Raw genomic sequence first — 27057 nt, forward strand, 5'->3', positions numbered from 1 at the left:
ATGACCTTGACCTTGACCTTTGACCTTGACCTTTAATTTGATCCTCAAAAATCGCCAAAATCCGCCAAAATTGGGCAAAATTTGCCCAAAATTCCTCAAAATTCGCCAAAATTTCCATTTTTGTGAAAAAAAATTCCGCCAAAAAATCTCAAAAAATTCCACAAATTAAAAATTTCTCTTTTCGAGGGAAAAATTTCCCGTTTCGAGGGAAAAATTCCCGTTTTTAGTCCTTAAAAATCCCAGCGGCTGAAAATTCCTAAAACTGGCTTAAGCATCCTTAACTCAAGCCTCAGTTAAGCCATTTATAGGATTATGACGTCACCGTTGCATTTTCCGTTACGCCCGCCATCTTTAACTTTTTTATTTATTATTCGATTTTAATGAAATTTTTTTAAAAATTATAAAAAAATTAAATTAATAAAATTTTAATATATTTTTTTTTAAAAATTGTACTTTTTAGACACGGAGTTCGGAGTCCTCGGTTCGAACCCGACGAGGGCAAAAAAAATAAAAATGGCGACCGATCCTTCCTCACAGTGGCTGCAGGCAGACTGACTCCCAACACTTTTTTTTTTCAAAGCATATATAACGTCACCTAGTATGACGTCATGTCCGCCATCTTGTCTTCATTGCTGGAGACCACCATCTTGTTTTCATCGGCGAGAGTGCGCTGATGCCATGTTAGTTTAATTCGTACCCGCCAGAGTGCAGTAATCATTTATTATTGCTGTGACACCCACCATCTTGAAATTTGGACGCCATCTTGGAATTTTGTAATTATTTAGCTAGAAATTCGGGAAAAATTCCAAAATTCATTAAATAAATCACTCATTAATTTACATATTGATTCGATCGATTCCTGTCCTTGGTTTGATACCCGATCGATGCAATATTGTTTAATTTTATGTAAAAAAAATAATAATTTCAATAAACCACATTCAACATTATTAAAGAGACTTTAAATCATCTACTACCATCATCCTATCAGACATCAAGACCACCATATTGTAAATTCGTAATTTTAATGCTAGAGATTCGGATAAAGTTCAAAATTCATTAAATAAATTTGTAATCTAAATGATGATTGATTAGATCGACTTAGGTCCTTGGTTCGATCCCTGGCCGATACAAAACAACTTTAATTTAAAAAAATACTAAAAAAGTGTTAGGTTTGAGAAAATAAAAACACCACAAGTTCTTTTAAAAAAATTTTATTACATAAATTCAATACACTACTACAAGTACAAAAAAAAAACACTGACAAATTACTAAAGCCTTTTGGATTCCTCGATTCAAACAGTCTTCTTATTGTACGGACTAAGCCTTTTACATGACTTTAAATGTCTATCCGATCCGGTCATCAACGCAGCCAGAGACGGACTGAAGTTCATATCACTTATATAGTCTCATTAGCCGGTACAACACATGAGTCAAATCAATAACCATGTTCATTATACGTCTCGGAACATTTTTTATAATGACGATGTAAGCTATCGAGACGTGAAATTAGTTTATTGCACTTATTGCACTGAAATTGTATTCTTTGAACATTATAAGAACAACCGCTTCTTTCATGTCTGCGAGCATTTGAGGTGATAGTAAATGATACACCACAGTATTTGCACTGATGCGAAGTACGCTCTTCATTTATTGAAGTATTCAATGCTGATGAAACTTCAGCTAATGGTGGAACAGTACATATCGAAGTCTCCTCCAGTGTTGTCAGAGACGTTGCCAACGGGATCTGCTCCAACATCGTCGGCGCCGACGTCATGGTTCCCGTAGTCGATGGTACATCCTCCATCGAGTACGACGTTAAAGTCGGCAAAGATGCCATCGAAGTCTCAAGAACAAGCAATTACACGTCTTATGCACCAGAAGAAACAAACTAGATGATCCGTACACCGTCGACGTCAGTAACAAAACTGAGCGTCCTGCTGTCTAGGACTCGCTTATATACATGCACCGTATGGAATAATACGATAGTCAAACCAAGAACATTTTACTAAAATACTAGAGTCAAAACATCATTAAAAAAATAGAAGCACCATCAAAAAAAAAAGGAAGCACACTTGGAAGCACCTTCAAAAAAGGAAAAAAAAAAATTGGAAGCACCATCAAAAAAAAAAAAGGAAGCACACTTGGAAGCACCTTCAAAAAAGGAAAAAAAAATTGGAAGCACCGACTACGAAAAGGCAGCACATTTGGCAGCACCGACAACGAAAAGGCAGCACATTTGGAAGCACCGACAACGCAAAGGCAGCACATTTGGAAGCACCGACTACGAAAAAGCAGCACATTTGGAAGCACCGCCTACGAAAAGGCAGCACATTTGGAAGCACCGACAACGAAAAGGCAGCACATTTGGAAGCACCGACAACGAAAAGGCAGCACATTTGGAAGCACCGACTACGAAAAGGCAGCACATTTGGAAGCACCGACAACGAAAAGGCAGCACATTTGGCAGCACCGACAACGAAAAGGCAGCACATTTGGCAGCACCGACAACGAAAAGGCAGCACATTTGGCAGCACCGACAACGAAAAGGCAGCACATTTGGAAGCACCGACAACGAAAAGGCAGCACAGTTGGAAGCACCGACAACGCAAAGGCAGCACATTTGGAAGCACCGACTACGAAAAGGCAGCACATTTGGAAGCACCGCCTACGAAAAGGCAGCACATTTGGAAGCTCCGACAACGAAAAGGCAGCACATTTGGAAGCACCGACAACGAAAAGGCAGCACATTTGGAAGCACCGACTACGAAAAGGCAGCACATTTGGAAGCACCGACAACGAAAAGGCAGCACATTTGGAAGCACCGACAACGAAAAGGCAGCACATTTGGAAGCACCATCATCGAAAAGGCAGCACATTTGGAAGCTCCATCAACAAAAAAAAAAAAAGGCAACAAGGAAGCACAAGTTACGAGATCTAAGTCTTAGAAATCAGAATACAAGAAATAAAAACATTAAATTCTTATAATTTAAATTGTTTATTTTATTGCTTTACATTATACAAATGCAAGTAAAACAAGCCATTATTGTATGTAGCCAGCATTCCTCAGTTCCTTGAGTATGAAGGATATTTCTTTGATGCACGAATAGTTTCCTGCACAAAGCGAACCATGTAGAAGTCTTAGCCGGTCAACCAATATGTTTGGATCTTTCCATGATGTGTAATCAATCTCTTCTACCACCATCTTCCTTGCACCTTTATAAATATTATGATCTCTGGTGTCTTCCATTTTACCACCAACCTCAGGGTAACTTTCATGTTTGAGACGGTGATCATCACAAGCTTGATCAGATTTATTTAATATATCACGTCGTTTCCACCGTTTCGGTCTCAGGACACCGCCACATTCTTCGATCTTGGCAGCTTTAGGTGCTTCATCATAGTCTATGTCTTTGTCATCAGCCTCAGAGTCACTGTAACAATCACCGTAGAAGGAATCGTCTTCACCCAATTTTCCGTAATATTTCGATGTTGATGATGTTGAAGCGTCTTCATCGTCTTCATGCTTCCTTTTTAGGAGTCCATCATTTTTACAAAGTAGGAAAGATCTACTTGAATTCGGCTGGAATATATTCTCACTTTTCACGTTAAGGATTCTTCCATTGTCTTCATTCTTCCGTAAATCATCAACCTCCTTCAATTTAAGTTCTTTGTCGAGATCGGAAGAGCCAAGAAAATTATTGTGGTAATGCAGATCACTCTTCCTTAGGATGGTAGATTCATCGTTGTCCTCTAGCTTGTACGCAGGCTTGGCGCTACAAGTTCTTCCATGTCTTTTTAGGCTCTCTCTCCGCGTAAACGACTTGCTACATCGAACACAACTTATCATATTGCGCAGTGGATTTTTAACACAGTCATTCTTCTCGTGTTGTCTTTTATTCTTTCTCAAGATAAAATCTTTACTGCAAAACTTACACCTATGTTCTTTCGATACAGCGTCAGATCCCAAATCAGAATTCATATTAGTTACTGAGACTAATGCCAGATACCAATTGAGTGTTTTAAATTAGATTCAATACTTAAATAGAAATTTTTTCATATTTCATCAGCGAGAATTAATATATCTCCTGCAAAAGTACTTTATGCATGTAGTTCTGCTTTTCAACAACAGATGTCGCCACATGTTGCTTGCAGGTAAATAATATTTAGTTATTTTATGCGGGATGCGGGATGCTCACTAACGATCGCAAAAGAAGGATGGCTTCGCTAGACTCCAAGGAAAAGGAAGTTCGTCTTGCATGTTGGTGCTCCACAGATGTCTCATGGCATAATATTAATTTGACTGAGTAATGATATGTGTTAATTCCACCTTATAAAAATATTACAAGTTTTGATTTAGTACTAGAAATTATCGAATTAAATGTAACTCCAAATAAAATAACATGTCTCATTAGACAAAAAAAAAATCCATGCAGAGAGCGGTTTCTCAGAATAGTCAGAAACACTTGAAGAAACCACAGGAATGATTGCAAGAACACGAGAAAACCATCTAAATATTGACAAGAATATTCAGGAGCACACGGAGATAACCACCATAATATTGACAAGAATAATCGGAAGCACACGGAGAAAACCGCCACAAGTTTTCTTTGTTATCATAAAATTACAGAAAAAAATCAAAAATAAAAAAAAACACAACAAATTCAAAAACTGATTCTAGCTTGGACTAGAACTCTATCTTTGCTCAACAATGAGAAGTTCACAAGCTAGCATAATCAGTTTTTGAATTTGTTGTGTTTTTTTTTTATTTTTGATTTTTTTCTGTAATTTTATGATAACAAAGAAAACTTGTGGCGGTTTTCTCCGTGTGCTTCCGATTATTCTTGTCAATATTATGGTGGTTATCTCCGTGTGCTCCTGAATATTCTTGTCAATATTTAGATGGTTTTCTCGTGTTCTTGCAATCATTCCTGTGGTTTCTTCAAGTGTTTCTGACTATTCTGAGAAACCGCTCTCTGCATGGATTTTTTTTTTTTTTGTCTAATGAGACATGTCATTTTATTTGGAGTTACATTTAATTCGATAATTTCTGCTACTAAATCAAAACTTGTAATATTTTTATAAGGTGGAATTAACACATATCATTACTCAGTCAAATTAATATTATGCCATGAGACATCTGTGGAGCACCAACATGCAAGACGAACTTCCTTTTCCTTGGAGTCTAGCGAAGCCATCCTTCTTTTGCGATCGTTAGTGAGCATCCCGCATCCCGCATAAAATAACTAAATATTATTTACCTGCAAGCAACATGTGGCGACATCTGTTGTTGAAAAGCAGAACTACATGCATAAAGTACTTTTGCAGGAGATATATTAATTCTCGCTGATGAAATATGAAAAAATTTCTATTTAAGTATTGAATCTAATTTAAAACACTCAATTGGTATCTGGCATTAGTCTCAGTAACTAATATGAATTCTGATTTGGGATCTGACGCTGTATCGAAAGAACATAGGTGTAAGTTTTGCAGTAAAGATTTTATCTTGAGAAAGAATAAAAGACAACACGAGAAGAATGACTGTGTTAAAAATCCACTGCGCAATATGATAAGTTGTGTTCGATGTAGCAAGTCGTTTACGCGGAGAGAGAGCCTAAAAAGACATGGAAGAACTTGTAGCGCCAAGCCTGCGTACAAGCTAGAGGACAACGATGAATCTACCATCCTAAGGAAGAGTGATCTGCATTACCACAATAATTTTCTTGGCTCTTCCGATCTCGACAAAGAACTTAAATTGAAGGAGGTTGATGATTTACGGAAGAATGAAGACAATGGAAGAATCCTTAACGTGAAAAGTGAGAATATATTCCAGCCGAATTCAAGTAGATCTTTCCTACTTTGTAAAAATGATGGACTCCTAAAAAGTAAGCATGAAGACGATGAAGACGCTTCAACATCATCAACATCGAAATATTACGGAAAATTGGGTGAAGACGATTCCTTCTACGGTGATTGTTACAGTGACTCTGAGGCTGATGACAAAGACATAGACTATGATGAAGCACCTAAAGCTGCCAAGATCGAAGAAGGTGGCGGTGTCCTGAGACCGAAACGGTGGAAACGACGTGATATATTAAATAAATCTGATCAAGCTTGTGATGATCACCGTCTCAAACATGAAAGTTACCCTGAGGTTGGTGGTAAAATGGAAGACACCAGAGATCATAATATTTATAAAGGTGCAAGGAAGATGGTGGTAGAAGAGATTGATTACACATCATGGAAAGATCCAAACATATTGGTTGACCGGCTAAGACTTCTACATGGTTCGCTTTGTGCAGGAAACTAATCGTGCATCAAAGAAATATCCTTCATACTCAAGGAACTGAGGAATGCTGGCTACATACAATAATGGCTTGTTTTACTTGCATTTGTATAATGTAAAGCAATAAAATAAACAATTTAAATTATAAGAATTTAATGTTTTTATTTCTTGTATTCTGATTTCTAAGACTTAGATCTCGTAACTTGTGCTTCCTTGTTGCCTTTTTTTTTTTTGTTGATGGGGCTTCCAAATGTGCTGCCTTTTCGATGATGGTGCTTCCAAATGTGCTGCCTTTTCGTTGTCGGTGTTTCCAAATGTGCTGCCTTTTCGTTGTCGGTGCTTCCAAATGTGCTGCCTTTTCGTAGTCGGTGCTTCCAAATGTGCTGCCTTTTCGTTGTCGGTGCTTCCAAATGTGCTGCCTTTTCGTTGTCGGAGCTTCCAAATGTGCTGCCTTTTCGTAGGCGGTGCTTCCAAATGTGCTGCCTTTTCGTAGTCGGTGCTTCCAAATGTGCTGCCTTTGCGTTGTCGGTGCTTCCAACTGTGCTGCCTTTTCGTTGTCGGTGCTTCCAAATGTGCTGCCTTTTCGTTGTCGGTGCTGCCAAATGTGCTGCCTTTTCGTTGTCGGTGCTGCCAAATGTGCTGCCTTTTCGTTGTCGGTGCTGCCAAATGTGCTGCCTTTTCGTTGTCGGTGCTTCCAAATGTGCTGCCTTTTCGTAGTCTGTGTTTCCAAATGTGCTGCCTTTTCGTTGTCGGTGCTTCCAAATGTGCTGCCTTTTCGTTGTCGGTGCTTCCAAATGTGCTGCCTTTTCGTAGGCGGTGCTTCCAAATGTGCTGCTTTTTCGTAGTCGGTGCTTCCAAATGTGCTGCCTTTGCGTTGTCGGTGCTTCCAAATGTGCTGCCTTTTCGTTGTCGGTGCTGCCAAATGCTCTGCCTTTTCGTAGTCGGTGCTTCCAATTTTTTTTTCCTTTTTTGAAGGTGCTTCCAAGTGTGCTTCCTTTTTTTTTTGATGGTGCTTCCAATTTTTTTTTTTCCTTTTTTGAAGGTGCTTCCAAGTGTGCTTCCTTTTTTATTGATGGTGCTTCTATTTTTTTAATGATGTTTTGACTCTAGTATTTTAGTAAAATGTTCTTGGTTTGACTATCGTATTATTCCATACGGTGCATGTATATAAGCGAGTCCTAGACAGCAGGACGCTCAGTTTTGTTACTGACGTCGACGGTGTACGGATCATCTAGGATGTTTCTTCTGGTGCATAAGACGTGTAATTGCTTGTTCTTGAGACTTCGATGGCATCTTTGCCGACTTTAACGTCGTACTCGATGGAGGATGTACCATCGACTACGGGAACCATGACGTCGGCGCCGACGATGTTGGAGCAGATCCCGTTGGCAACGTCTCTGACAACACTGGAGGAGACTTCGATATGTACTGTTCCACCATTAGCTGAAGTTTCATCAGCATTGAATACTTCAATAAATGAAGAGCGTACTTCGCATCAGTGCAAATACTGTGGTGTATCATTTACTATCACCTCAAATGCTCGCAGACATGAAAGAAGCGGTTGTTCTTATAATGTTCAAAGAATACAATTTCAGTGCAATAAGTGCAATAAACTAATTTCACGTCTCGATAGCTTACATCGTCATTATAAAAAATGTTCCGAGACGTATAATGAACATGGTTATTGATTTGACTCATGTGTTGTACCGGCTAATGAGACTATATAAGTGATATGAACTTCAGTCCGTCTCTGGCTGCGTTGATGACCGGATCGGATAGACATTTAAAGTCATGTAAAAGGCTTAGTCCGTACAATAAGAAGACTGTTTGAATCGAGGAATCCAAAAGGCTTTAGTAATTTGTCAGTGTTTTTTTTTTGTACTTGTAGTAGTGTATTGAATTTATGTAATAAAATTTTTTTAAAAGAACTTGTGGTGTTTTTATTTTCTCAAACCTAACACTTTTTTAGTACTTTTTTAAATTAAAGTTGTTTTGTATCGGCCAGGGATCGAACCAAGGACCTAAGTCGATCTAATCAATCATCATTTAGATTACAAATTTATTTAATGAATTTTGAACTTTATCCGAATCTCTAGCATTAAAATTACGAATTTACAATATGGTGGTCTTGATGTCTGATAGGATGATGGTAGTAGATGATTTAAAGTCTCTTTAATAATGTTGAACGTGGTTTATTGAAATTATTATTTTTTTTACATAAAATTAAACATTATTGCATCGATCGGGTATCAAACCAAGGACAGGAATCGATCGAATCAATATGTAAATTAATGAGTGATTTATTTAATGAATTTTGGAATTTTTCCCGAATTTCTAGCTAAATAATTACAAAATTCCAAGATGGCGTCCAAATTTCAAGATGGTGGGTGTCACAGCAATAATAAATGATTACTGCACTCTGGCGGGTACGAATTAAACTAACATGGCATCAGCGCACTCTCGCCGATGAAAACAAGATGGTGGTCTCCAGCAATGAAGACAAGATGGCGGACATGACGTCATACTAGGTGACGTTATATATGCTTTGAAAAAAAAAAAGTGTTGGGAGTCAGTCTGCCTGCAGCCACTGTGAGGAAGGATCGGTCGCCATTTTTATTTTTTTTGCCCTCGTCGGGTTCGAACCGAGGACTCCGAACTCCGTGTCTAAAAGTACAATTTTTAAAAAAAAATATATTAAAATTTTATTAATTTAATTTTTTTATAATTTTTAAAAAAATTTAATTAAAATCGAATAATAAATAAAAAAGTTAAAGATGGCGGGCGTAACGGAAAATGCAACGGTGACGTCATAATCCTATAAATGGCTTAACTGAGGCTTGAGTTAAGGATGCTTAAGCCAGTTTTAGGAATTTTCAGCCGCTGGGATTTTTAAGGATTAAAAACGGGAATTTTTCCCTCGAAACGGGAAATTTTTCCCTCGAAAAGAGAAATTTTTAGTTTGTGGAATTTTTTGAGATTTTTTGGCGGAATTTTTTTTCACAAAAATGGAAATTTTGGCGAATTTTGAGGAATTTTGGGCAAATTTTGCCCAATTTTGGCGGATTTTGGCGATTTTTGAGGATCAAATTAAAGGTCAAGGTCAAAGGTCAAGGTCAAGGTCATCCAAGATGGCCGCCGTGACGTCACAATCCAAGATGGCGGGTGTCACCACAGGCACCACAGCCAGAAGCCATGTTCCAGAACATACATTCGTATACTACTATTATCATTGCACATAATTCGGGCTTGAAAATAATTAAGAGGAGTTATAAAAATATCTCTTTCTTCGCCAAAACCCTTTCTCCCATCAGGGAAAAGAAAGTACCATTATAGATCCTCCATCCTTTATTTCCGCTCGATGTTCAGCGGTTGTTCGGTTTTTCTTTGAACATCTACAAATCTGACTTGATCAGCTAACTCGTTTACATTATTAGCGCTAATAATGGTATCCAAATTTGGTACATTTTCATCAATTGAATGCAGTACACTTGTCCAAAAAATAACTCGTCTTTCTAAATTATTAGCAACTGATCCTAGCGATAGCATCGGAGTTGCAGAATTAGGTGACATACAGCGAATAGGATAGGGAGGTGACACAAGTACTTGAGAAGTATCGGCGTATTGGGGAATAATCTGGCTATCCGTTCTAGTATTGGTGTAATTGAATGATGTTGAGGATATATTAGGAAAACGACGAGAACATGAGAAAGCAATTGACTCTTGAGTATCTACTGCATGTTCTACTATAGCAGGTCTCTCGTGTAATAATTCCGGTTTCTCGTGTAATGTTTGAGAAGCAACCTCTTGCAGCGGCTCTCTTTCTTCGGAGACGATAGGTACAATGGAATGTATGTTTAAAACTATTGCATTACCTTCATTTTTCTTTAAGTTACGACATAAGATTTCGAATAATTGGTAGACATTCCCAAAGCGCATACAACATGCAGTGCTTTTGGATGGTGCTATATAACCCCTTGGCCCCCTAGAATGAGAATCAAACAGCCAATAATGCATATTGTCAGTTGAGTTTTGTGATTCAACAGCAACGGAAACATAATTCCACAATGGCAAACCCTAAAAAAAACTTTACAAACCATTTCTCAAGTTCGGGGGACCACCCCCCCCCCCCCCAATCACTCTGGTCTCTATCGATGTGTCCATCAATTGAATTATTGTTAACATTTAAAGTTACCCAATGCCCGTTAAATAAATACTTTGGCAGGAGTTCCCTCACCGCTAAAAATTCAACATTTGGTTCTCCAACATCGGGATTTTCTCGAGCCATATTGCATTGACGATAATATGCATCTCCAACTATCACAATGTAGTCCACATCACTCACCATCCATGTAATCGCATCTGATAATGAAAGTGCGGCACAATCCACAGCTGCGACAGCGGTACACTGCCTTCCACGAGAGTCTACGCTAAACCAGTCATTGTCCTGGTGAAACGAACCATGTAAAATGTAGACATCGTTAGTTATGTTTACGAACCTGCTGGGTTGATTTTCTTGTACTTGTTGTAAAAGCATTTGCTGAACCTCATTCTCCTCTTCGACATTACTACCATCTTCGTTAATTTCAATAACCTGCATTATCTGGGAAATATCATGGTCTAATATGTTGGCAAAGTTTGGTATGACATCTTGGTACATTCTGTTATGTAATAGTAGCCATTGTAAAGCAGTCTTTACTCTTTCAATGTTTATATTAAACTGTCTTTTTTGTTGCAAATTCTGTCGTTTCTACTACAACAACCAATCCTGCACTACACAGTGGAAATCGTAATTGCTCAGCAATTTCTACGACATTTTGTGCAAATAAAACCACTTGTCCTTTACACCAATTTTGGCTGAATATGTTTTGTACGTTAATAATTTTTAAAAACGGAATTATTTTATTAAGTAGGCGTTGTTCTACAACTGACAAACTAGCTATTTCTGGTGGTATCGGTGTAAGGTTCACATTGTTCCAATACGCTTGGGAAGGCACTTTTCGTTTCCTCACGTTGGTCGAGCATCGCGAACATATCACAATTTTGCTCATTTCCACCAATCCCTGGGCAGTATATTTTGTCGATATGACGTATCTAGATAACATCTCTGCTTAGGATACATTTATTTTACATATACCACATGGAATAGCAGAAAATTCGTTAATAGTTGTTAAAATTGTCTTCCCCTATCAATCTACTTCTGCGGGAAGTCTCACGCATACTATGTAACCGTATTTTTTGTTCCTCCTCATTTTCAGCTCTTGTTGCCTCATTATTACGCTGTCTCTTTGAGGTTAGCCTCTGAGTGCGTTGCTCCGGAGTCTCGTTAGGTACTCCAACGGTCACTAATAACATCCAAACGATGTGTTCGTTGATCCGGAGTTTCGTTACTCAAATGGTCACGAATAACATTTAGTCGATATTCGCGCTGTTCTGTCGAATCTTGTGATAATCTAGAACGCATGTAATTTCTCATCTGAGATAACCTCACTGGACGAGCTAGTGGTGTTTCTTGGAAACGCGATATGGCATTACGCTTGGAATTATTTGATAATCTTTACTTATTGTCTTTAATACTTTCTCTATTCCTTTTTTCCTTCAGGCGGGCTGTACCTTTAGTAGGCCTGCCCATGAAGCTAAATTAGCGACAGTTATTTTCTACAAGTACTTAACTAAGCAATATATTACTTACCTACCTATATTCACACTAAAAATAAAAAAAAATAAAAAACTTTTTAAAAATATATATAACCGACTTCAAAAATCTTCCCTACACTAAAAAAAATTGGTTGTCTGTAAAGTCGGTTTACGGACGATAGTTTAACGTAACGTCATAAGAAAACATTGATGAAATGATTGATCCAGAATAAAAGGAAATATCATATTCGGCCTGAGACTGAGCCGTAATAGGTTTTTGCAACCAAACCATTTAGGCATTAAAAATATTATATTCTTTGAGGAAGAATTTTTTTTTTTTAAATTTTTCTATCTTTTGTATGATAAAATCTACCTCTGAATACTTTTATTAATAAAATTGAATCAATTTTATTGAATTATCACTATTTTGTATGGATACAAATGATGAGTGAAATGAAATGTACAATTTAATTAATAAATTTACTTTTATTTGCATTCATTAATTCAAATATATTTATTACTTTTGAAATGTTGCGTGCGCCGTATTTATTTTTACAAATACAAAAAAAAAATTCGCGGCTGCCGAGATTCGAACCGATAACCTTAGAATTGACAGTCATCAATGCTAACCACACGGCCACGAGACCATATTGAGAATAATTGTTTCGGATCGTATAATATCGCACGATATTTGTTTGAATTTCTTTTAACTAGCATATTCTCTGTTGGACTCGAAATATTTACACGCTCGTGGGCTCATAACTATAATACGGTGTGTGATTTAGATCATCAAATAATAACTCATGACAAATAATTACCAATGTCAAATTAAAGCGTGAAAAGTCTCATACCAGCAATAAATATTTAGTTACACAGCTAAAACAATACTCATACAACACTGTTTAAATATACTAATTTACACTAGTAATTAAAATAATACGTACTTGTAAGAACGCCATTTCCTTGCGAATATACAGAGCGTATAGGCTTCGGCCTGAGATGCACTTAGAGTCTCTCCCTAACCCAGACCCCTCCCAAACACACTTAGTAATTAGTTATGTTAGGGAAAAAAAAATTACATCCGTAGTGGGACATCCGTAGTGGGACAATTTTTCGTGCTTGCAGTCAGCGCTCATCGATTTATTAGACGTTGTCACGTCAAAAGCGAAAAATAAAAAACACAGATTTAACCAAAATACAACAATGCACGTAATACTTTTTTATTTATTTTGGTCTTATTTCGATTAGTACACAGTATTATAATTACTTATTAATCATTCTATCTAAATTTATGATTTAATTATACAATTACGTGACAATTCTTGTCCAAAACTAATACCTATAATTCTAATAAAATATTATTATTGGTATGTGGTACCTACTGATCGGTTGGAAGTCGGTACCAAGCCAAATAGGTAGTAGGTAGATGGACTAAGTCCGCTCCCGCCACATTGCAAGTCTCTCCGCGCGTGAGTGGCGGTCTCGTCGTAAGCAAAACAACCCAAGCGGACAGACGTCATTGACGGCGTCTCGAATGATTGAATTTTCGATGCGTTATAACGTAGTTGATAGATTTGCATAATATGACTGTTGCACATAGCTATTTATTGGATGATCTTTAATCAATAACAAAATATTTAGGTATTTCATTAAATTTTAATTTCGATATTAATTTAAGCTGTTTATATCGTTAAGTTTTAGTCTGTTTCACATAGTTCTTTAGGTTTATTTAAGAAGATTAATCATTAATCAATAACAAAATATTTATTTGGTATTCTGGTATAAATTTATTTAAGCTGTTTATGTCTTAAAGTTTAATTTTGTTTTGGGCTTGACACCGACTTCAAACCGACCAGTAGGTAGCACATACCAATAAGTAATTATAATACTGTGTACTACACGAAATAAACAAATATAAAAAAAGTATTACGTGCATTGTAGTATTTTGGGTTAAATCTGTGTTTTTTATTTTTCGCTTTTGAGTGTAGGGAAGATTTTTGAAGTCGGTTAGATAAATATATATTTTTTTAAAGTTTGTTTATAACTTATTGCGTTTGAGCTTGCGTTCCTGCCAACTATATTTAAGCGAAGTGGTCCGAAAATTTCTGAAAATGAGTCACATACGTACACAGCAGGTTTCGATTGTTCTTTTAACATTTTGAATACTGTTTTCACTTACAGAACTATCGTACATAGAAAAAAAATTGCACTTTAGAAACAAACTATTAAGAAATTTACCGTTTTACATTATTTTTTTTAAACTAGGCCTAATGAGGCAACATTTTTTTTTTTTTTAGTTTTACATTTTCAAGTATTAGGAGTGGTTATATCATACGACTTGTTTGTTTAGTAAACTAAAGAAGTTTTCTTGTGTGTTTGTGCTTAGAGTATAACTAAAAGTGAAAAAAAAGGGGTTGGGTTTGTCTGTAAAGTCGGTTTACGGACGATAATTTTACGTGATAACGTCAAGAAAACATTGATGAAAAATTGCATACTTTTTAATTTTCAAATATTATTTACAGTTTTTGCAAATTTTTTAAAATAATTTGTTTAAGTATAATCACGAACAATTAGTTAAAAAGCCCGCCTTAACCTGTTTGATATTATAGAAGATTTTCTCGCATGGTGGTTGGCCGGTTCCTTGCACGCTCGGCTCAGGCAGAACGTGATAAAGAGTTATGCTTTTTCGTGCGTGCGGACGAGCGTTCATCGATTTACAAGACGTTATCGCGTCAAAAACCTAAGATTGTTCAATAATCACCCAAATTCTAACGGTTCTTTTGTTGCATAAATATGTGACATGTTGTTTCCACACTAGAATGACGCGGTGTAAAGCCCGCACTGACCTTGTTGTGCTCCGCAGCTGGTGGGACGCGCCACTAAGACCCGCACACCCGCACTGCCTCGCTGCTGCACGCGCCGACTGACACTGAGGCTGACTCAGCCCGGCCGGCGAGGCACGTGGCGCACCTGCCCTCCTCCCCCCCTTCCGCCCGCACTAACCCCTCCACCCGGCCGGACTCACACCTGGTGCAGCGGGCATTCTCAAAGCCCAGTCTCCAGTGTGGAACTACCACGACATATACCAATACATATCTTATTAATACGCGTCTTCAGTCCCTGTACATCAGTGCTGTGCAGTAGCGGATCCAGAGGGGGGGCTAAGGGGCTCAAGCCCCCTCCAAAAGCATCTGGGTCCACTATTGTTTTAGTGTTTGCCTTGATAAAGCCTAGCCTCAGCTGGGTTAAGCCCCTCCCAAATAAAATCCTGGATCCGCCACTGGTGCTGTGCATATGTGAATCGAATGTGTGTGTGCAGTAAAAAGTGAGTATAAAATATATTAATATTCTCATAAAGATATATAGTTGTCATGGTTCGAATCCCCTCGCTTCCAATGTTTTTTTGTATAAAAATTAATTGAATATGTTCATAAGGCTCATAACAACATAGGTACATAGTGTAACATCGACCTTGTGTGCATGTGACATAGCGATTTTGGTACTCTAAGAACAAACAAAGATGACATCATGCAAAGTGGCTACCTTCAGAAGAACAAAAAACAAAATGGCGACTGTGATGTCATCCAATATGGTGACCTACAGCAGACTAAAACAAGATGGCGGATGTGACGTTTTCCAATATGGTGGTCATTAGCAGATGAAAACATGATGGCAGATATGACATCAGTATTAAAAAATTGTCTGTGAGGTCAGATCAAAACTAGTGGCTGTGATGTCAGAATGCTATATGACAGAAGGTACTACCGTAACGAAAATTGCAACGATTGTGAGTGGGACACTCGATTCAAAAGACAGAATTCAAGATGGCGGAAAAGGTCAAAGGGCTAATTAAAATTTCAAGTTCAAAGAACAATGCCAAAAGTCAATGTCAAGGTGAAAGTCAAAGTCAAATTCATCCAAGATGGTCACTGTGACGTCAATGGTGATCGGTCATTGAACCCATTCTCAATCTTTGACCCAGACAGGCGCCGGAGACCAATTCAAAAACTATTATTGGTGTACCCAGGAGGTGAAGAGGAGAGTATATCCCCCTCCCCTAAAACAAAACATCATTCCAACCAACAAATGCAAAGATTTTAAAAGAAAATAGCGGTTAAAGTGGTTCTTTCCCTCCCCCTCCGTGATCGTTCGACTGTGCATCGCTGTGTTGTCCTTGTGTTGTCCAGATTATCTGCTTTGTATCCTCGTTGGATTAGTCTGTTTGTCCCCGAGTTGTCCGAGAGTGTCGTTTCTCTGTGTTTCATGTTCTTATTACAACTGTCTTGTTGTTGTCTACCTACTGATTGTCTGTAAAGTGATATTTTTTCCAGCTAATTCCTTCCATGGTATATAAGTAGTATGTTTTGGTTCCTCCTGCGCCAGGAGTAGGAGTGTGGATTGTAATTGTTGGTCCGCCATCTCTGTATATGACGTCACGGCGGCCATATTGGATGAGCGTAACGGGACACTGCGTAATGGAGCACATCGTAACGGGACAAGTAGTACCTTGTCCTTGACCCCGGCGGCCATTTTGGATCCGCCATCTTGGATCCTCTATCTTGGATCCGCCATCATGAAATCGAACGCCCCACTCATTATGATGAAATTTTCGTCTCTCTCGCCATATTGATTTTTTTATATTCTGCTGGAGGCTGCCATCTTGGATACCGTCGACTTTGTTTCTGCTGTTTGTTCATAGATAGCACCAGCATCGCGCAAGATTTTTTTTTTGTTCTACTGGAGGCCGCCATCTTGGATACCGTCGAGTTTGTTTCTTCTGTTTGTTCACAGAGAGCGCCAGCGTCGCTCTGTCTCATCAAATAAGGTCGATGTTCCATTACCTACCATAGCTATTATGGTCCTTATCGACATATTAAATATAAATTTTTTACAAAATACATTGGAATTGATGTGATTCAAACCATCGCAGCTCTGATCTCTAGGTTGGAAAACATACGCCTTTAACCACTCGGCCATCGAGACATTTACCAGACTGAAAAGTAAATAAGGTATATAATTATAAAAATAACATGCAAATTCGGACTTGTAATTTTTTTAATTTAAAGTAATAATATCATCACCTGTTCGAGACAGAATCACCATCTTGTATTAAGAAGTAAATGTTGAAATTATCGTTACGGCCGCCATCTTGAAAATCCATCATTTTTATGTTAGAAAATCGGGAAAAATTTAAAAATCATTAAAAAAATTAATGAACCTAATTAAATAATTAAAATCCTTAAAAACACCGTTGCACTTTTCGTGACGGCAGCCATCTTGAAAATCCGTAATTTTAATGCTAGAGATGCCGGAAAAAGTTCAAAATTCATTAAATAAATTGGCAATAAATATAATGATTGATTAGATCGACTAAGGTCCTTGGTTCGAAACCGCTAAGAGCAAAAAAACCAAAGATCCTTCCTCCACAGAAGCCACCTACAGACTGATCTACCACCACCAATACCAAGGTACATATATCATCAGCTGGTATGACGACATTTCTTCATCCGCTGGAGACCACCATCTTGTTTTCGTCTGCTAGAGTGTGCTGATACCATGTTAGTATAATTATCTGGTCACTATACCTTTGTCCTCAACTGTTGACATTGAACTTTGACCTTGACCTTAAAATTTGACCTTGACCTTGAACTTTGCCCAAGACCTTGAAATTTGACCTTGACCTTGAAATTTGACCTTGACCTTGAATTTGACTTTGTACTTGTCGACCATCATGGATCCAACATTTTATGTTCAGTACATGCTACCAGGAGCTACCACCTGCTGGAGTAGGCCTACACCATCTTGTGTGTGTGTACTCGTCTTATAGAGTACATTTCCATCTGGATAATTTTATTCTAACCCGCTACAGTGCAGTAATCATTTATTACCGAGGTGCCCTCGCCATCTTGAAATTTGGGCGCCATCTTAAATTGTGTAATTATTTAGCTAGAAATACGGTAAAAAATTCAAAAATTCATCAAAAAAAATCACTCATTAATTTACATATTGAATCGCTGGATTCTTGCCATCGATTCGATACCTGAACAGTGACAAGTGTAACTAAATATTAAATAAATTTAATTTTCTGATTTCCATTACCTTTCGCAGAGTTTATAAATCATTCTCTCTTCAAAAATAAAACACAAGTCAATATACGACAATGTTCGACAAATTAAATACGTTGCCGATAAGCCTAACATGAAAGTCTAGTTTTTCGATAGTCTGAATAACCTCTAAACCGTTCATGTACAAAGCCATACATACATATAGACCAAGCGTCTTCGGACCAAGAGACCGGGTCATAATCAATTTCAGACGTATAGACCAGTTATTTCCGAACCTCACGACCTTCCTCATCGTCAGCTAATTATATTCAATTGAACCAACGGATCATGTTTTTTACGCTTACAAGAGGACCAAGAATCCAATCAAAAAGGCAGCACCATTAACAAAAAGGAAGCACAATTGGAAACACCATCAACAAAAAGGCAGCACATTTGGAAGCACCATCAACAAAAAAGGCAGCACATTTGGAAGCACCATAAACAAAAAAACAGCACATTTGGAAGCACCATAATCAAAAAGGCAGCACAATTGGAAGCACCATCAACAAAAAAGGCAGCACATTTGGAAGCACCATAAGCAAAAAGGAAGCACATTTTGGAAGCACCATCAACAAAAAGACAGCACATTTGGAAGCACCATCAAAAAAAGGAAGCAAATTTTGAAGCACCATAAGCAAAAAAGGCAGCACATTTCGAAGCACCATCAACAAAAAAGGCAGCACATTTGGAAGCACCATAATCAAAAAGGTAGCACATTTTGGATGCACCATTATAAAGTCAGCACATTTTGGAAGCACCATCAAAAAAGGAAGCACATTTGGAAGCTCCATCAACAAAAAGGCAATAAGGAAGCACAAGTTACGAGAACTAAGTCTTAGTTAGAAATCAGAGTACAAGAAAAAAAATTAATAATTTAAATTATAAATTTTAATGTTTTTATTTCTTTACATTATAGAAATGCAAGTTCATTAGCCATTATTGTATGTAGCCAGCTCTCCTCAGTTCTTTGAGTATGGAGGATATTTCTTTGATGCACGAATAGTTTCCTGCACAAAGCGAGCCATGTAGAAGTCTTAGCCGGTCAACCAATATGTTTGAATCTTTCCATGATGTGTAATCATTCTCTTCTACAACCATCTTCCTTGCACGTTTATAATAAATATTATGATCTCTGGCGTCTTCCGTTTTTACCACCAACCTCAGGGTAACTTTCATTTTTGAGACATTGATCATCACAAGCTTGATCAGATTTATTTAATATATCTGGATGTTTCCATCGTTTCGGTCTCAGGACACCGCCACATTCTTCGATATTGTCAGCTTTAGGTGCTTCATCACAGTCTATGTCTTTGTCAACAGCCTCAGAGTCACTGTAACAATCACCGTAGAAGGCATCGTCTTCACCCAGATTACCGTAAGAATTCGATGTTGATGATGTCGAAGTGTCTTCATCATCTTCATGCTTCCTTTTTAGGAGTCCATCATTTTTACAAAGTAGGAAAGATCTACTTGAATTCGGCTGGAATATATTCTCACTTTTCACGTTAAGGATTCTTCCATTGTCTTCATTCTTCCATAAATCATAAACCTCCTTCAATTTAAGTTCTTTGTCGAAATCGGAAGAGCCAGGAAAATTATTGTCGTAATGCAGATCAGTCTAGTAGATTAATCGTTGTCCTCTAGCTTGTACGCAGGCTTGGCGTTACAAGTTCTGCCATGTCTTTTTAAGCTCTCTCTCTCTCCATGTAAACGACTTGCTACATCGAACACAACTTATCATATTGCGTAGTGGATTTTTAACACAGTCATTCTTCTTGTGTTGTATTTTATTCTTTCTCAAGATAAACTCTTTGCTGCTAAACTTACACCTATGTTCTTTCAATACAGCGTCAGATCCCAAATCGGAATTCATATTAGTTACTGAGACTAATGCCAGATACCAATTGAGTGTTTTAAATTAGATCCATTACTTAAATAGAATTTTTTTCATATTTAATCAGCTAGAATTAATATATCTCATGCAAAGGTACTTGATGCATGTAGTTCTGCTTTTCAACAACAGATGTCGCCCCATGTTGGTTGCAGGTAAATAATATTTAGTTCTTTTATGCGGGATGCGGGATGCTCATTAACGATCACAAAAGAAGGATGGCTTCGCTAGACTCCAATGAGAAGGAACTTCGTCCTTCCTGTTAGTGCTTATTGACTGAGTAATGATATATATATATATATATATATTTTAATTTCCACATGATAAAAATATTACAAGTGTCGATTAAGTAGCAGAAATTCACTAATTATATGCAACCTTGAATAAAATGACATGCATCATTAAGTAAAAAAATCCTTCATGCAGAGATCAATTTCTCATATGTAACCAGAAGTACTCGGAGAAAACCATAAGGTCTAGTCAGGAATAATCAGAAGCACTCGGAGAAAAAAATCACAATATTGGCAAGAAAAATCAGGAGCACACGGAGAAAACCACCATAATATTGACAAGAATAATCAGAAGCACACGGATAAACCAACAAAAGTTTTCTTTAATATCATAACATTACAAAAAAAAACAATAAAAATTTAAAATAAAAAAAATGCAATAACAAAATCTGGCTTGTACTGGAACTCTAACTTTGCACTACAATGAGAAGTTCACAAGCTAGCTGAATTTGTTTTTGTATTTTTTTGTTTTTACCTCCCTCTCGACCTCCTAAAAATAAAATTCATACAAAACGTTTAGACTAATTAAAGTACATAAGCAGCAAGTTTGAGCAGAATTTGAGACTTATTGACACTTAGAACAGTACCTTAGTATTAATGTATTGTGTGCTTGTCCTCAATGTGCGATTACACACTACCTAAAAAGAGGAAATTCTGTAGGGCATGAAAACAAAATGCACATCGCTATTTTAATTACACAAAACTTTTATTTTGTTTCGTTTTAATAATTTACACATACCTAATTTCGTCAAGCGGAAACTTAAAGTAAAGTTAATTATTATCATCTCTTCTCTTGTTGTACCAGTAGTTAACACAACACGTAGCCGAATCAGGCATGGTTCATAACAGTGATTTATAAAGTAGTTCATGAAATCATTGATATTATTTAATGAGAATACTATTTCAACATGATTGAAAAAAAATTTCCTTAGAAATTTTTTATTAAACCTAATATTGCTTAATTCAACGCTGACGCCATTAATTATGGTGTTGTTGGATAAACAAGTGGTTCAACATGCCAACGAAAACTTATTTATTTTCTTTTAAGTAAATATATTATTTTCATTTCAACAATAACAATTTATGCCATAAATTTGATAAAATGTTAAAACAAATGTAATAATTATTTAATCAACGTGGTATTTTGATTATAATTTTTGTGCTCAGATGTTGGATAAAGCTGTATAGCAACTAGAAAAATGTGATTTCTATGCCCTATGATGTCCCCCCCCCCCCCCCCCCCTGGACTAATGCCAGGATAAATCGCCAGCAAGTATAAGGCCGTGTCCGCCATCTTGTTTTCGTCTTCTGGAGTCCAACATCTTGTTTTTGTGTGACAGAATGCACTACCATCATGTTAGTTTAATTTTTACATGCTAGAGTGCAGTAATCATTTATTACTGTGGCATCATCATCTTCAAATTTGGAGGCCATCATGGAAATTCGTAATTATTTGCTATAATTCGGGAAAAATTCCAAAATTTAAAATTAATATACTGATTTATTCGATTAGTTCCTGCCCTTGGTTAGACCCTTGACCAATGCAAATATTTCAATTTTATGTAAAAAAATATGTATATATATACATATATACTTATTTAAAGGAGTTTTGCAATGAAAAAAATATCATGTCACCATTTAAAATTTTTATCTTGTGCAGACAAAATGCATAATTAGAAAATATTACAACAGTTGACACAAACTTCCTAAGCCCCAATAATCCCTTAAAATAAATATTTATACAAATATATATGAGTATATGTTTGATTGTATGTATGTCTGTGTTGTCATCATATGGGCTGGCTCGTGGTAAAAATAATTGACTTTTATACCCGGTGAGATCTGAAGGTAGTTCTTGGTCACATGGCTGGAGACAGTACTGATTAAATAAAACAGGAAAGCTGTAAAACGGTGTTATTTTATCATACGAAAAGTACTCGTTACATGGTGCTACCAGCTACCACAGCACTCAGCCCATTGCATTTCAGTGCCGGAGCATGGCCCTGTGTACTGGATGGTAAACCATATCTATTTGAGGACCAAGACTATGAATACTCTCATTTCACAGTTCTGACAACATAAAGCAGTCTGTTAAACACAAGTATTAAGAAACCCTGTCGGGAAGAGGAAGACTATGTCAATAATGGATCTGGTTGGTCCCTTTCTTCAGTAAACTGTTTGGAGTTGACAATTAGACAGTTCAAGCCAATGCAGAACTATATGTTTATTACAATGCTAACTTTTACAAGTGTTCCTGTAGTAGAGTAAAAATTACGTGATACATTTTTTATTTCAATTTTTTATTTCTTAAATCTTGTCACCTTTATGGTAATTGTATTTTAATTATATTTTTTTGCATCAGTCAAGGTTCGATCAAGCACTGTTTTCGATCGGGTCAATTATCATTTTAACAAGTGATTTTTTTTTTTGATGAGTTTTAGAATTTTTTTCCAAATTTCTAAGTTACCTAATTATTATGTATTTCCAAGATGGTGGTCCAGACGGCTGACCAGATGGTGGATGCCATGTTATTAAATTTTACTGCATCCTATCTGTTAAAAATTAAACTAACATGGCGGCAGCTAACTATAGCAGATGAAAATGAGATGATCTCCAGCAGACGATAACAAGATGGCTGTCATGACATCATACTTGCTTATGTAAGATCGTCAGATCGACCTTGGGATCAGTGGTGAGTGTTCAGTCTGTAGGTGGCTTCTTTGGAGTAAGTATCCATTGCCATCGTTAATCAAATTTACTCACCTGGTTCGAACCGAGGAACTCATGACATTACTATTATTTTTATTAAAATGTTATAAAATTAATTTTATTATATATTTTATAATTTTTCCCAATTTTCTAGCTTTAAAATTATGGATTTTCAAGATGGTCGCTATAACGAATTAGAAACACAGATGGTGGCTGTGGTGTAAGCAAGATCTTTTATTAACATGTTATTTAAATTTTAACTGAGAATTTTTTTATTAATAAAAACATGTTTACTCTTGCTGGGAATTGAACTGAGGACCTAGATGGATTAAGTAACTAATATTTTGATGTGAACAATTTTGGTTTATATGTGTCTGTGGGTAATTTTTTTGGAATTTTTTGGTTATAAACTAAAGAATTTCAAGTTTATGGTCAAAGTCCAAGTTCCTCCCAGAGGTTTATTGAAAGTTGTCGATGGGGAATTTAAGCCCCTCTGGGAAAAATTTGTTCTTTCAAAGGCAAATCTTTTGAGGCATTTCGATTTTCGAATTTTTATTTTTTAAGGAATAAAATGGAAAATTTTCCTCAAAAAGGGGATTTTTCCTTGAAATACAGATTTTTAGGAATTTCGTGGAAATTTTATACCAAGATGGCCACCATGATGTCATGATGGTCGGTAAATGACCCTACCTCTCACCTCACCCTGGAACCTGGTCCAGGAAATACTTTACTATACTACTAGTATCAAGGTTTAAAAAACATAGCTCAGGCACCAAGAACAACTTAAGTTCCATAAAATATTACTTTCAGAGGAGAAGTCTGTTTACTTCTAAGATTGTTGATTTATTTTTTCTCATCACCAAACCGAGAACATAAGTCACCATTTTCCGACAGTAAATTTACATCCAAAAACAACAAAAAAACTTGGGAGTCAAACAAAACTTATCAAACAAATCTGTTCATCACCTTGTCACGATATTTTACTCACAGTTAATTAACACAAATCCTGTGATGGCTTTTGATGCACAGTACAAAGGGCGGACAGACCTGATTGCTGGTGGCTCCACTCTAGACCTTCGCTGCCGCCTGTGGTTGAAAACTTCTAACTAACTAAACTGTCCGAAATAATGTTGATAAGCACTGAGGCCCCAACCACAGGCATAAAATTCTTCTCAACAATACATCATATGTTAATACGAGAACTGACTCTCAGCACACACACTCTCGCAGCTACCCAAGTGATGACTAACATGGCGACCTACAACTACAGCTGGGACAAAGAACTGCAATCATGATGCCATCAAAACCAATTGCAGAGCTGCTTACAATTGCGACCAATGACAGAACACTGTTTTGCCGTGAAAACGGACCACGATCCTTTGCAACTTTGATCTAATTTCCCACACAAAAATATGTGTCTCCCTCTAATGATGTAAGTGGCAAAAAACTATTACATCAGCCAGTCTGTCCTCAAAAAATAACCCTTGCAAATGATACAAAAGGAAATACGTGGAATCACACAAAAACTTAAATGAATATGTAATATTAAGTAAAAACATCTTCAAATAACTTTTTCATTATAAAGTAAAAAAACATCAAAAATATTAAAGAGATTAATTGAATGTAAATTATTTTAGTAAAATCTGTTGAAAATTGCCTACATACCGCTCAAATGAATAAACAATTGTTTTTACATAATGATAGAATACCTAACCAAGTATTATTTCTGATTATAAAAACATAATAACATCTTTCATAGTCACTTATATAGTGGGAAGGGCAATAACCTGGGTTGCTCCATAATTTACTTACTTTCCTTAATCCTATAATACAGTTTCTAATACAGGGCAGGCTGATGCCTGCTATTTGGATCTAGCTGAGGCCTTCATACTAATGAAGTTATCTATTTTTTGTTTAAGTGATAATTATTTAATTGGTTTTCCAGCTATCCTAAAAATTGTTGTTTTTTTTTTTTTCCGTATAATTTAACAATCACAACTCCTATGTCCAATGCTTGCTCTGGTACATCATCATCTCGCTCTGCTTTAACATAAATATAAATTTTATCACTCAAGTCTTTAATCACTACACTGGTGAACTTTTTACCGATGATAGTATATTATATAAGAAAATTACTGCATCTAATGATTGTTTATTATTACACAACATCATAAATGAAGTCCTTAATTGGTGCACACATTGAATACAGTGTTGTGGCCGGGGGGTCACTTCAACGAGGTCTAGGAGGCACGGACCCATGCGGAGGCGTGACTCGTCTACCCCCGGCACCACCAGAGCCTGGCCCGCTCTCAGCGGCAAGCACGCTCACTTGGGCTCTTACGGCCTCCCACACGCCGACTCAAATGTTGTCTGGCGAATAGGAAAGAACACGAGCTACCTAGGCTAGCTAGTATTTATTGCACTGCATTACATAACACGGTCCTCATACAGTTAACAACACATGATTAACTAGGTTTTGGATATGTAATTAAAAGCTCTTTTTATCACTAATTTGGGTATACAACATGGAAAAAAAAATCATGTTTTTTTGGAAAATGTATTGGATTTCACAGTATTTTGCCATTCCAAAAATATTTTATGGATCATCATGTAGAGTAGCAGTTTCAGGAAAATAAGGCCAAAAGGAACTGCAATAAAAGGCTGGTTAGGTTAAGCTAGGTTAGCAGCATAAAAAGACCACTTTTCCTTTGATAATTTACATATTTCAACACACATTTTACTTATAATTATGTAGCTGACTTAACCTAATGAACCTTTCACTATTTCTATCCCTACATATTTGTTACATGATATAAAAGAAAAACATTTTAAGTTGGATTCTAATTCTCATTCTTACTATTCAAACTCTTTATTTGTATTCAAGAATAATTTGGTATTTGTACTCGATTCAAACAAAAAAAAACCCGATATATGCACAAGGTTTAATGTAAACCTTGCACTTTCACGCTGTGTCCGGGCGGCAGGTGGCATTCACAAGGAGATGACGTGAGGGTCTCGGACAAGCATGATGGACAGAGAGAGGAGGACAATGCCTCCACAGTGCCCTCACAGTAAGCCGAGGGGAAGAGCCTGAAATTAGCTGACCAGCAGTTTCATAAACAAAAAAGAAGACATAGATAATAGATAATAGATAGTGAGATCATATCATAAAGTAAAGTGTGACAGGTATAAAAAACCAACACACATAGGTTGTGCATATGCTTTCAGGGGGGAAAAAACTCCCAAGTTAGACAATTCATTCTAAGAATAGTTCAACCCACATATTCTTCATGCAACAGCAGTATAAGTAACACTGGGTGTGCACACTATATGGAACAGTGACATAAGTATTGTCAAATTTGACCATCATCTTTAAGCACTTTCAACTGGCATACTTAAACTTGTATTACATACCCAAAAACACAGTATATTTTAAGTGCTTTTTAAATGCATTTGGTTTCATGCACATAATTTTTTTAAGTTTTAATGTTTTCAAACAAATAAATTAAATGGTTCAGATATAGATAGTAGTGTTAGCAAGTAGAAAATGGAAATATGGTACTCTCTCATCACTACATTAAGGTGGTTGCAAGACAGCCTGGATGTATTACATTCAGAGATTTGCGTTGATGGTGGCTTGCACACTTTAATAAACACTTGTAAACTACAATGATTAGTATTAGGGATGGGATTTTCGAATCTTGGATTCGTCGAATATACCGAATCCTATGGATTCAAGGATTCGTAGGATCCGAGGTGGGATTCGAGGTGGGATTCGAGGTGAGTTTTTAAGAGTTTTAGGTAGTAATTGATAATTGTAGTGTTCGGCGAAGTTTGAAAATTTCAAACCGAACCGAACCGAATCCTTACGTTCGGTTCGAAACCTCTTAAAATATATTCGAAAAACCGAACGTTCGTTTAAAAAAAAATTACGTTTTTATAATTTTCTAACCCCCATTTGAGACCATTCACAAAACAGCACAACAAAATTCCATTACTTGTAATATTCCGACTTTTATCGCATAATCGTCGCCTCAACAGTTTCAAGCGCAGACAAAATAATAAAAAAAAGTTATTAATCGTCGCATAACTCGCATAGCATTTTTTCATATAGGCGCGCTTTGTTTTTTGTTTACTTTAGAGAAT

At 36.7% G+C, this 27057-nt stretch overlaps 1 protein-coding gene across 1 annotated transcript in view; it reads right to left on the reverse strand.

Annotated features, from left to right (window-relative positions):
- LOC134534400 (sodium-dependent nutrient amino acid transporter 1-like) overlaps nucleotides 1-14841 on the reverse strand; it is a 241445-nt gene extending 226604 nt beyond the window's left edge. Inside the window, exon 1 of the mRNA XM_063372865.1 lies at nucleotides 14764-14841. The gene's annotated coding sequence lies outside the window, so the exon portion shown is untranslated. The remainder of the gene's footprint in view (nucleotides 1-14763) is intronic.
- Between the last annotated feature and the right edge of the window lie 12216 nt (nucleotides 14842-27057).

Source organism: Bacillus rossius, chromosome 7 (genome assembly GCF_032445375.1).
Source record: "Bacillus rossius redtenbacheri isolate Brsri chromosome 7, Brsri_v3, whole genome shotgun sequence".
In the NCBI taxonomy this organism is placed as follows: domain Eukaryota; kingdom Metazoa; phylum Arthropoda; class Insecta; order Phasmatodea; family Bacillidae; genus Bacillus; species Bacillus rossius.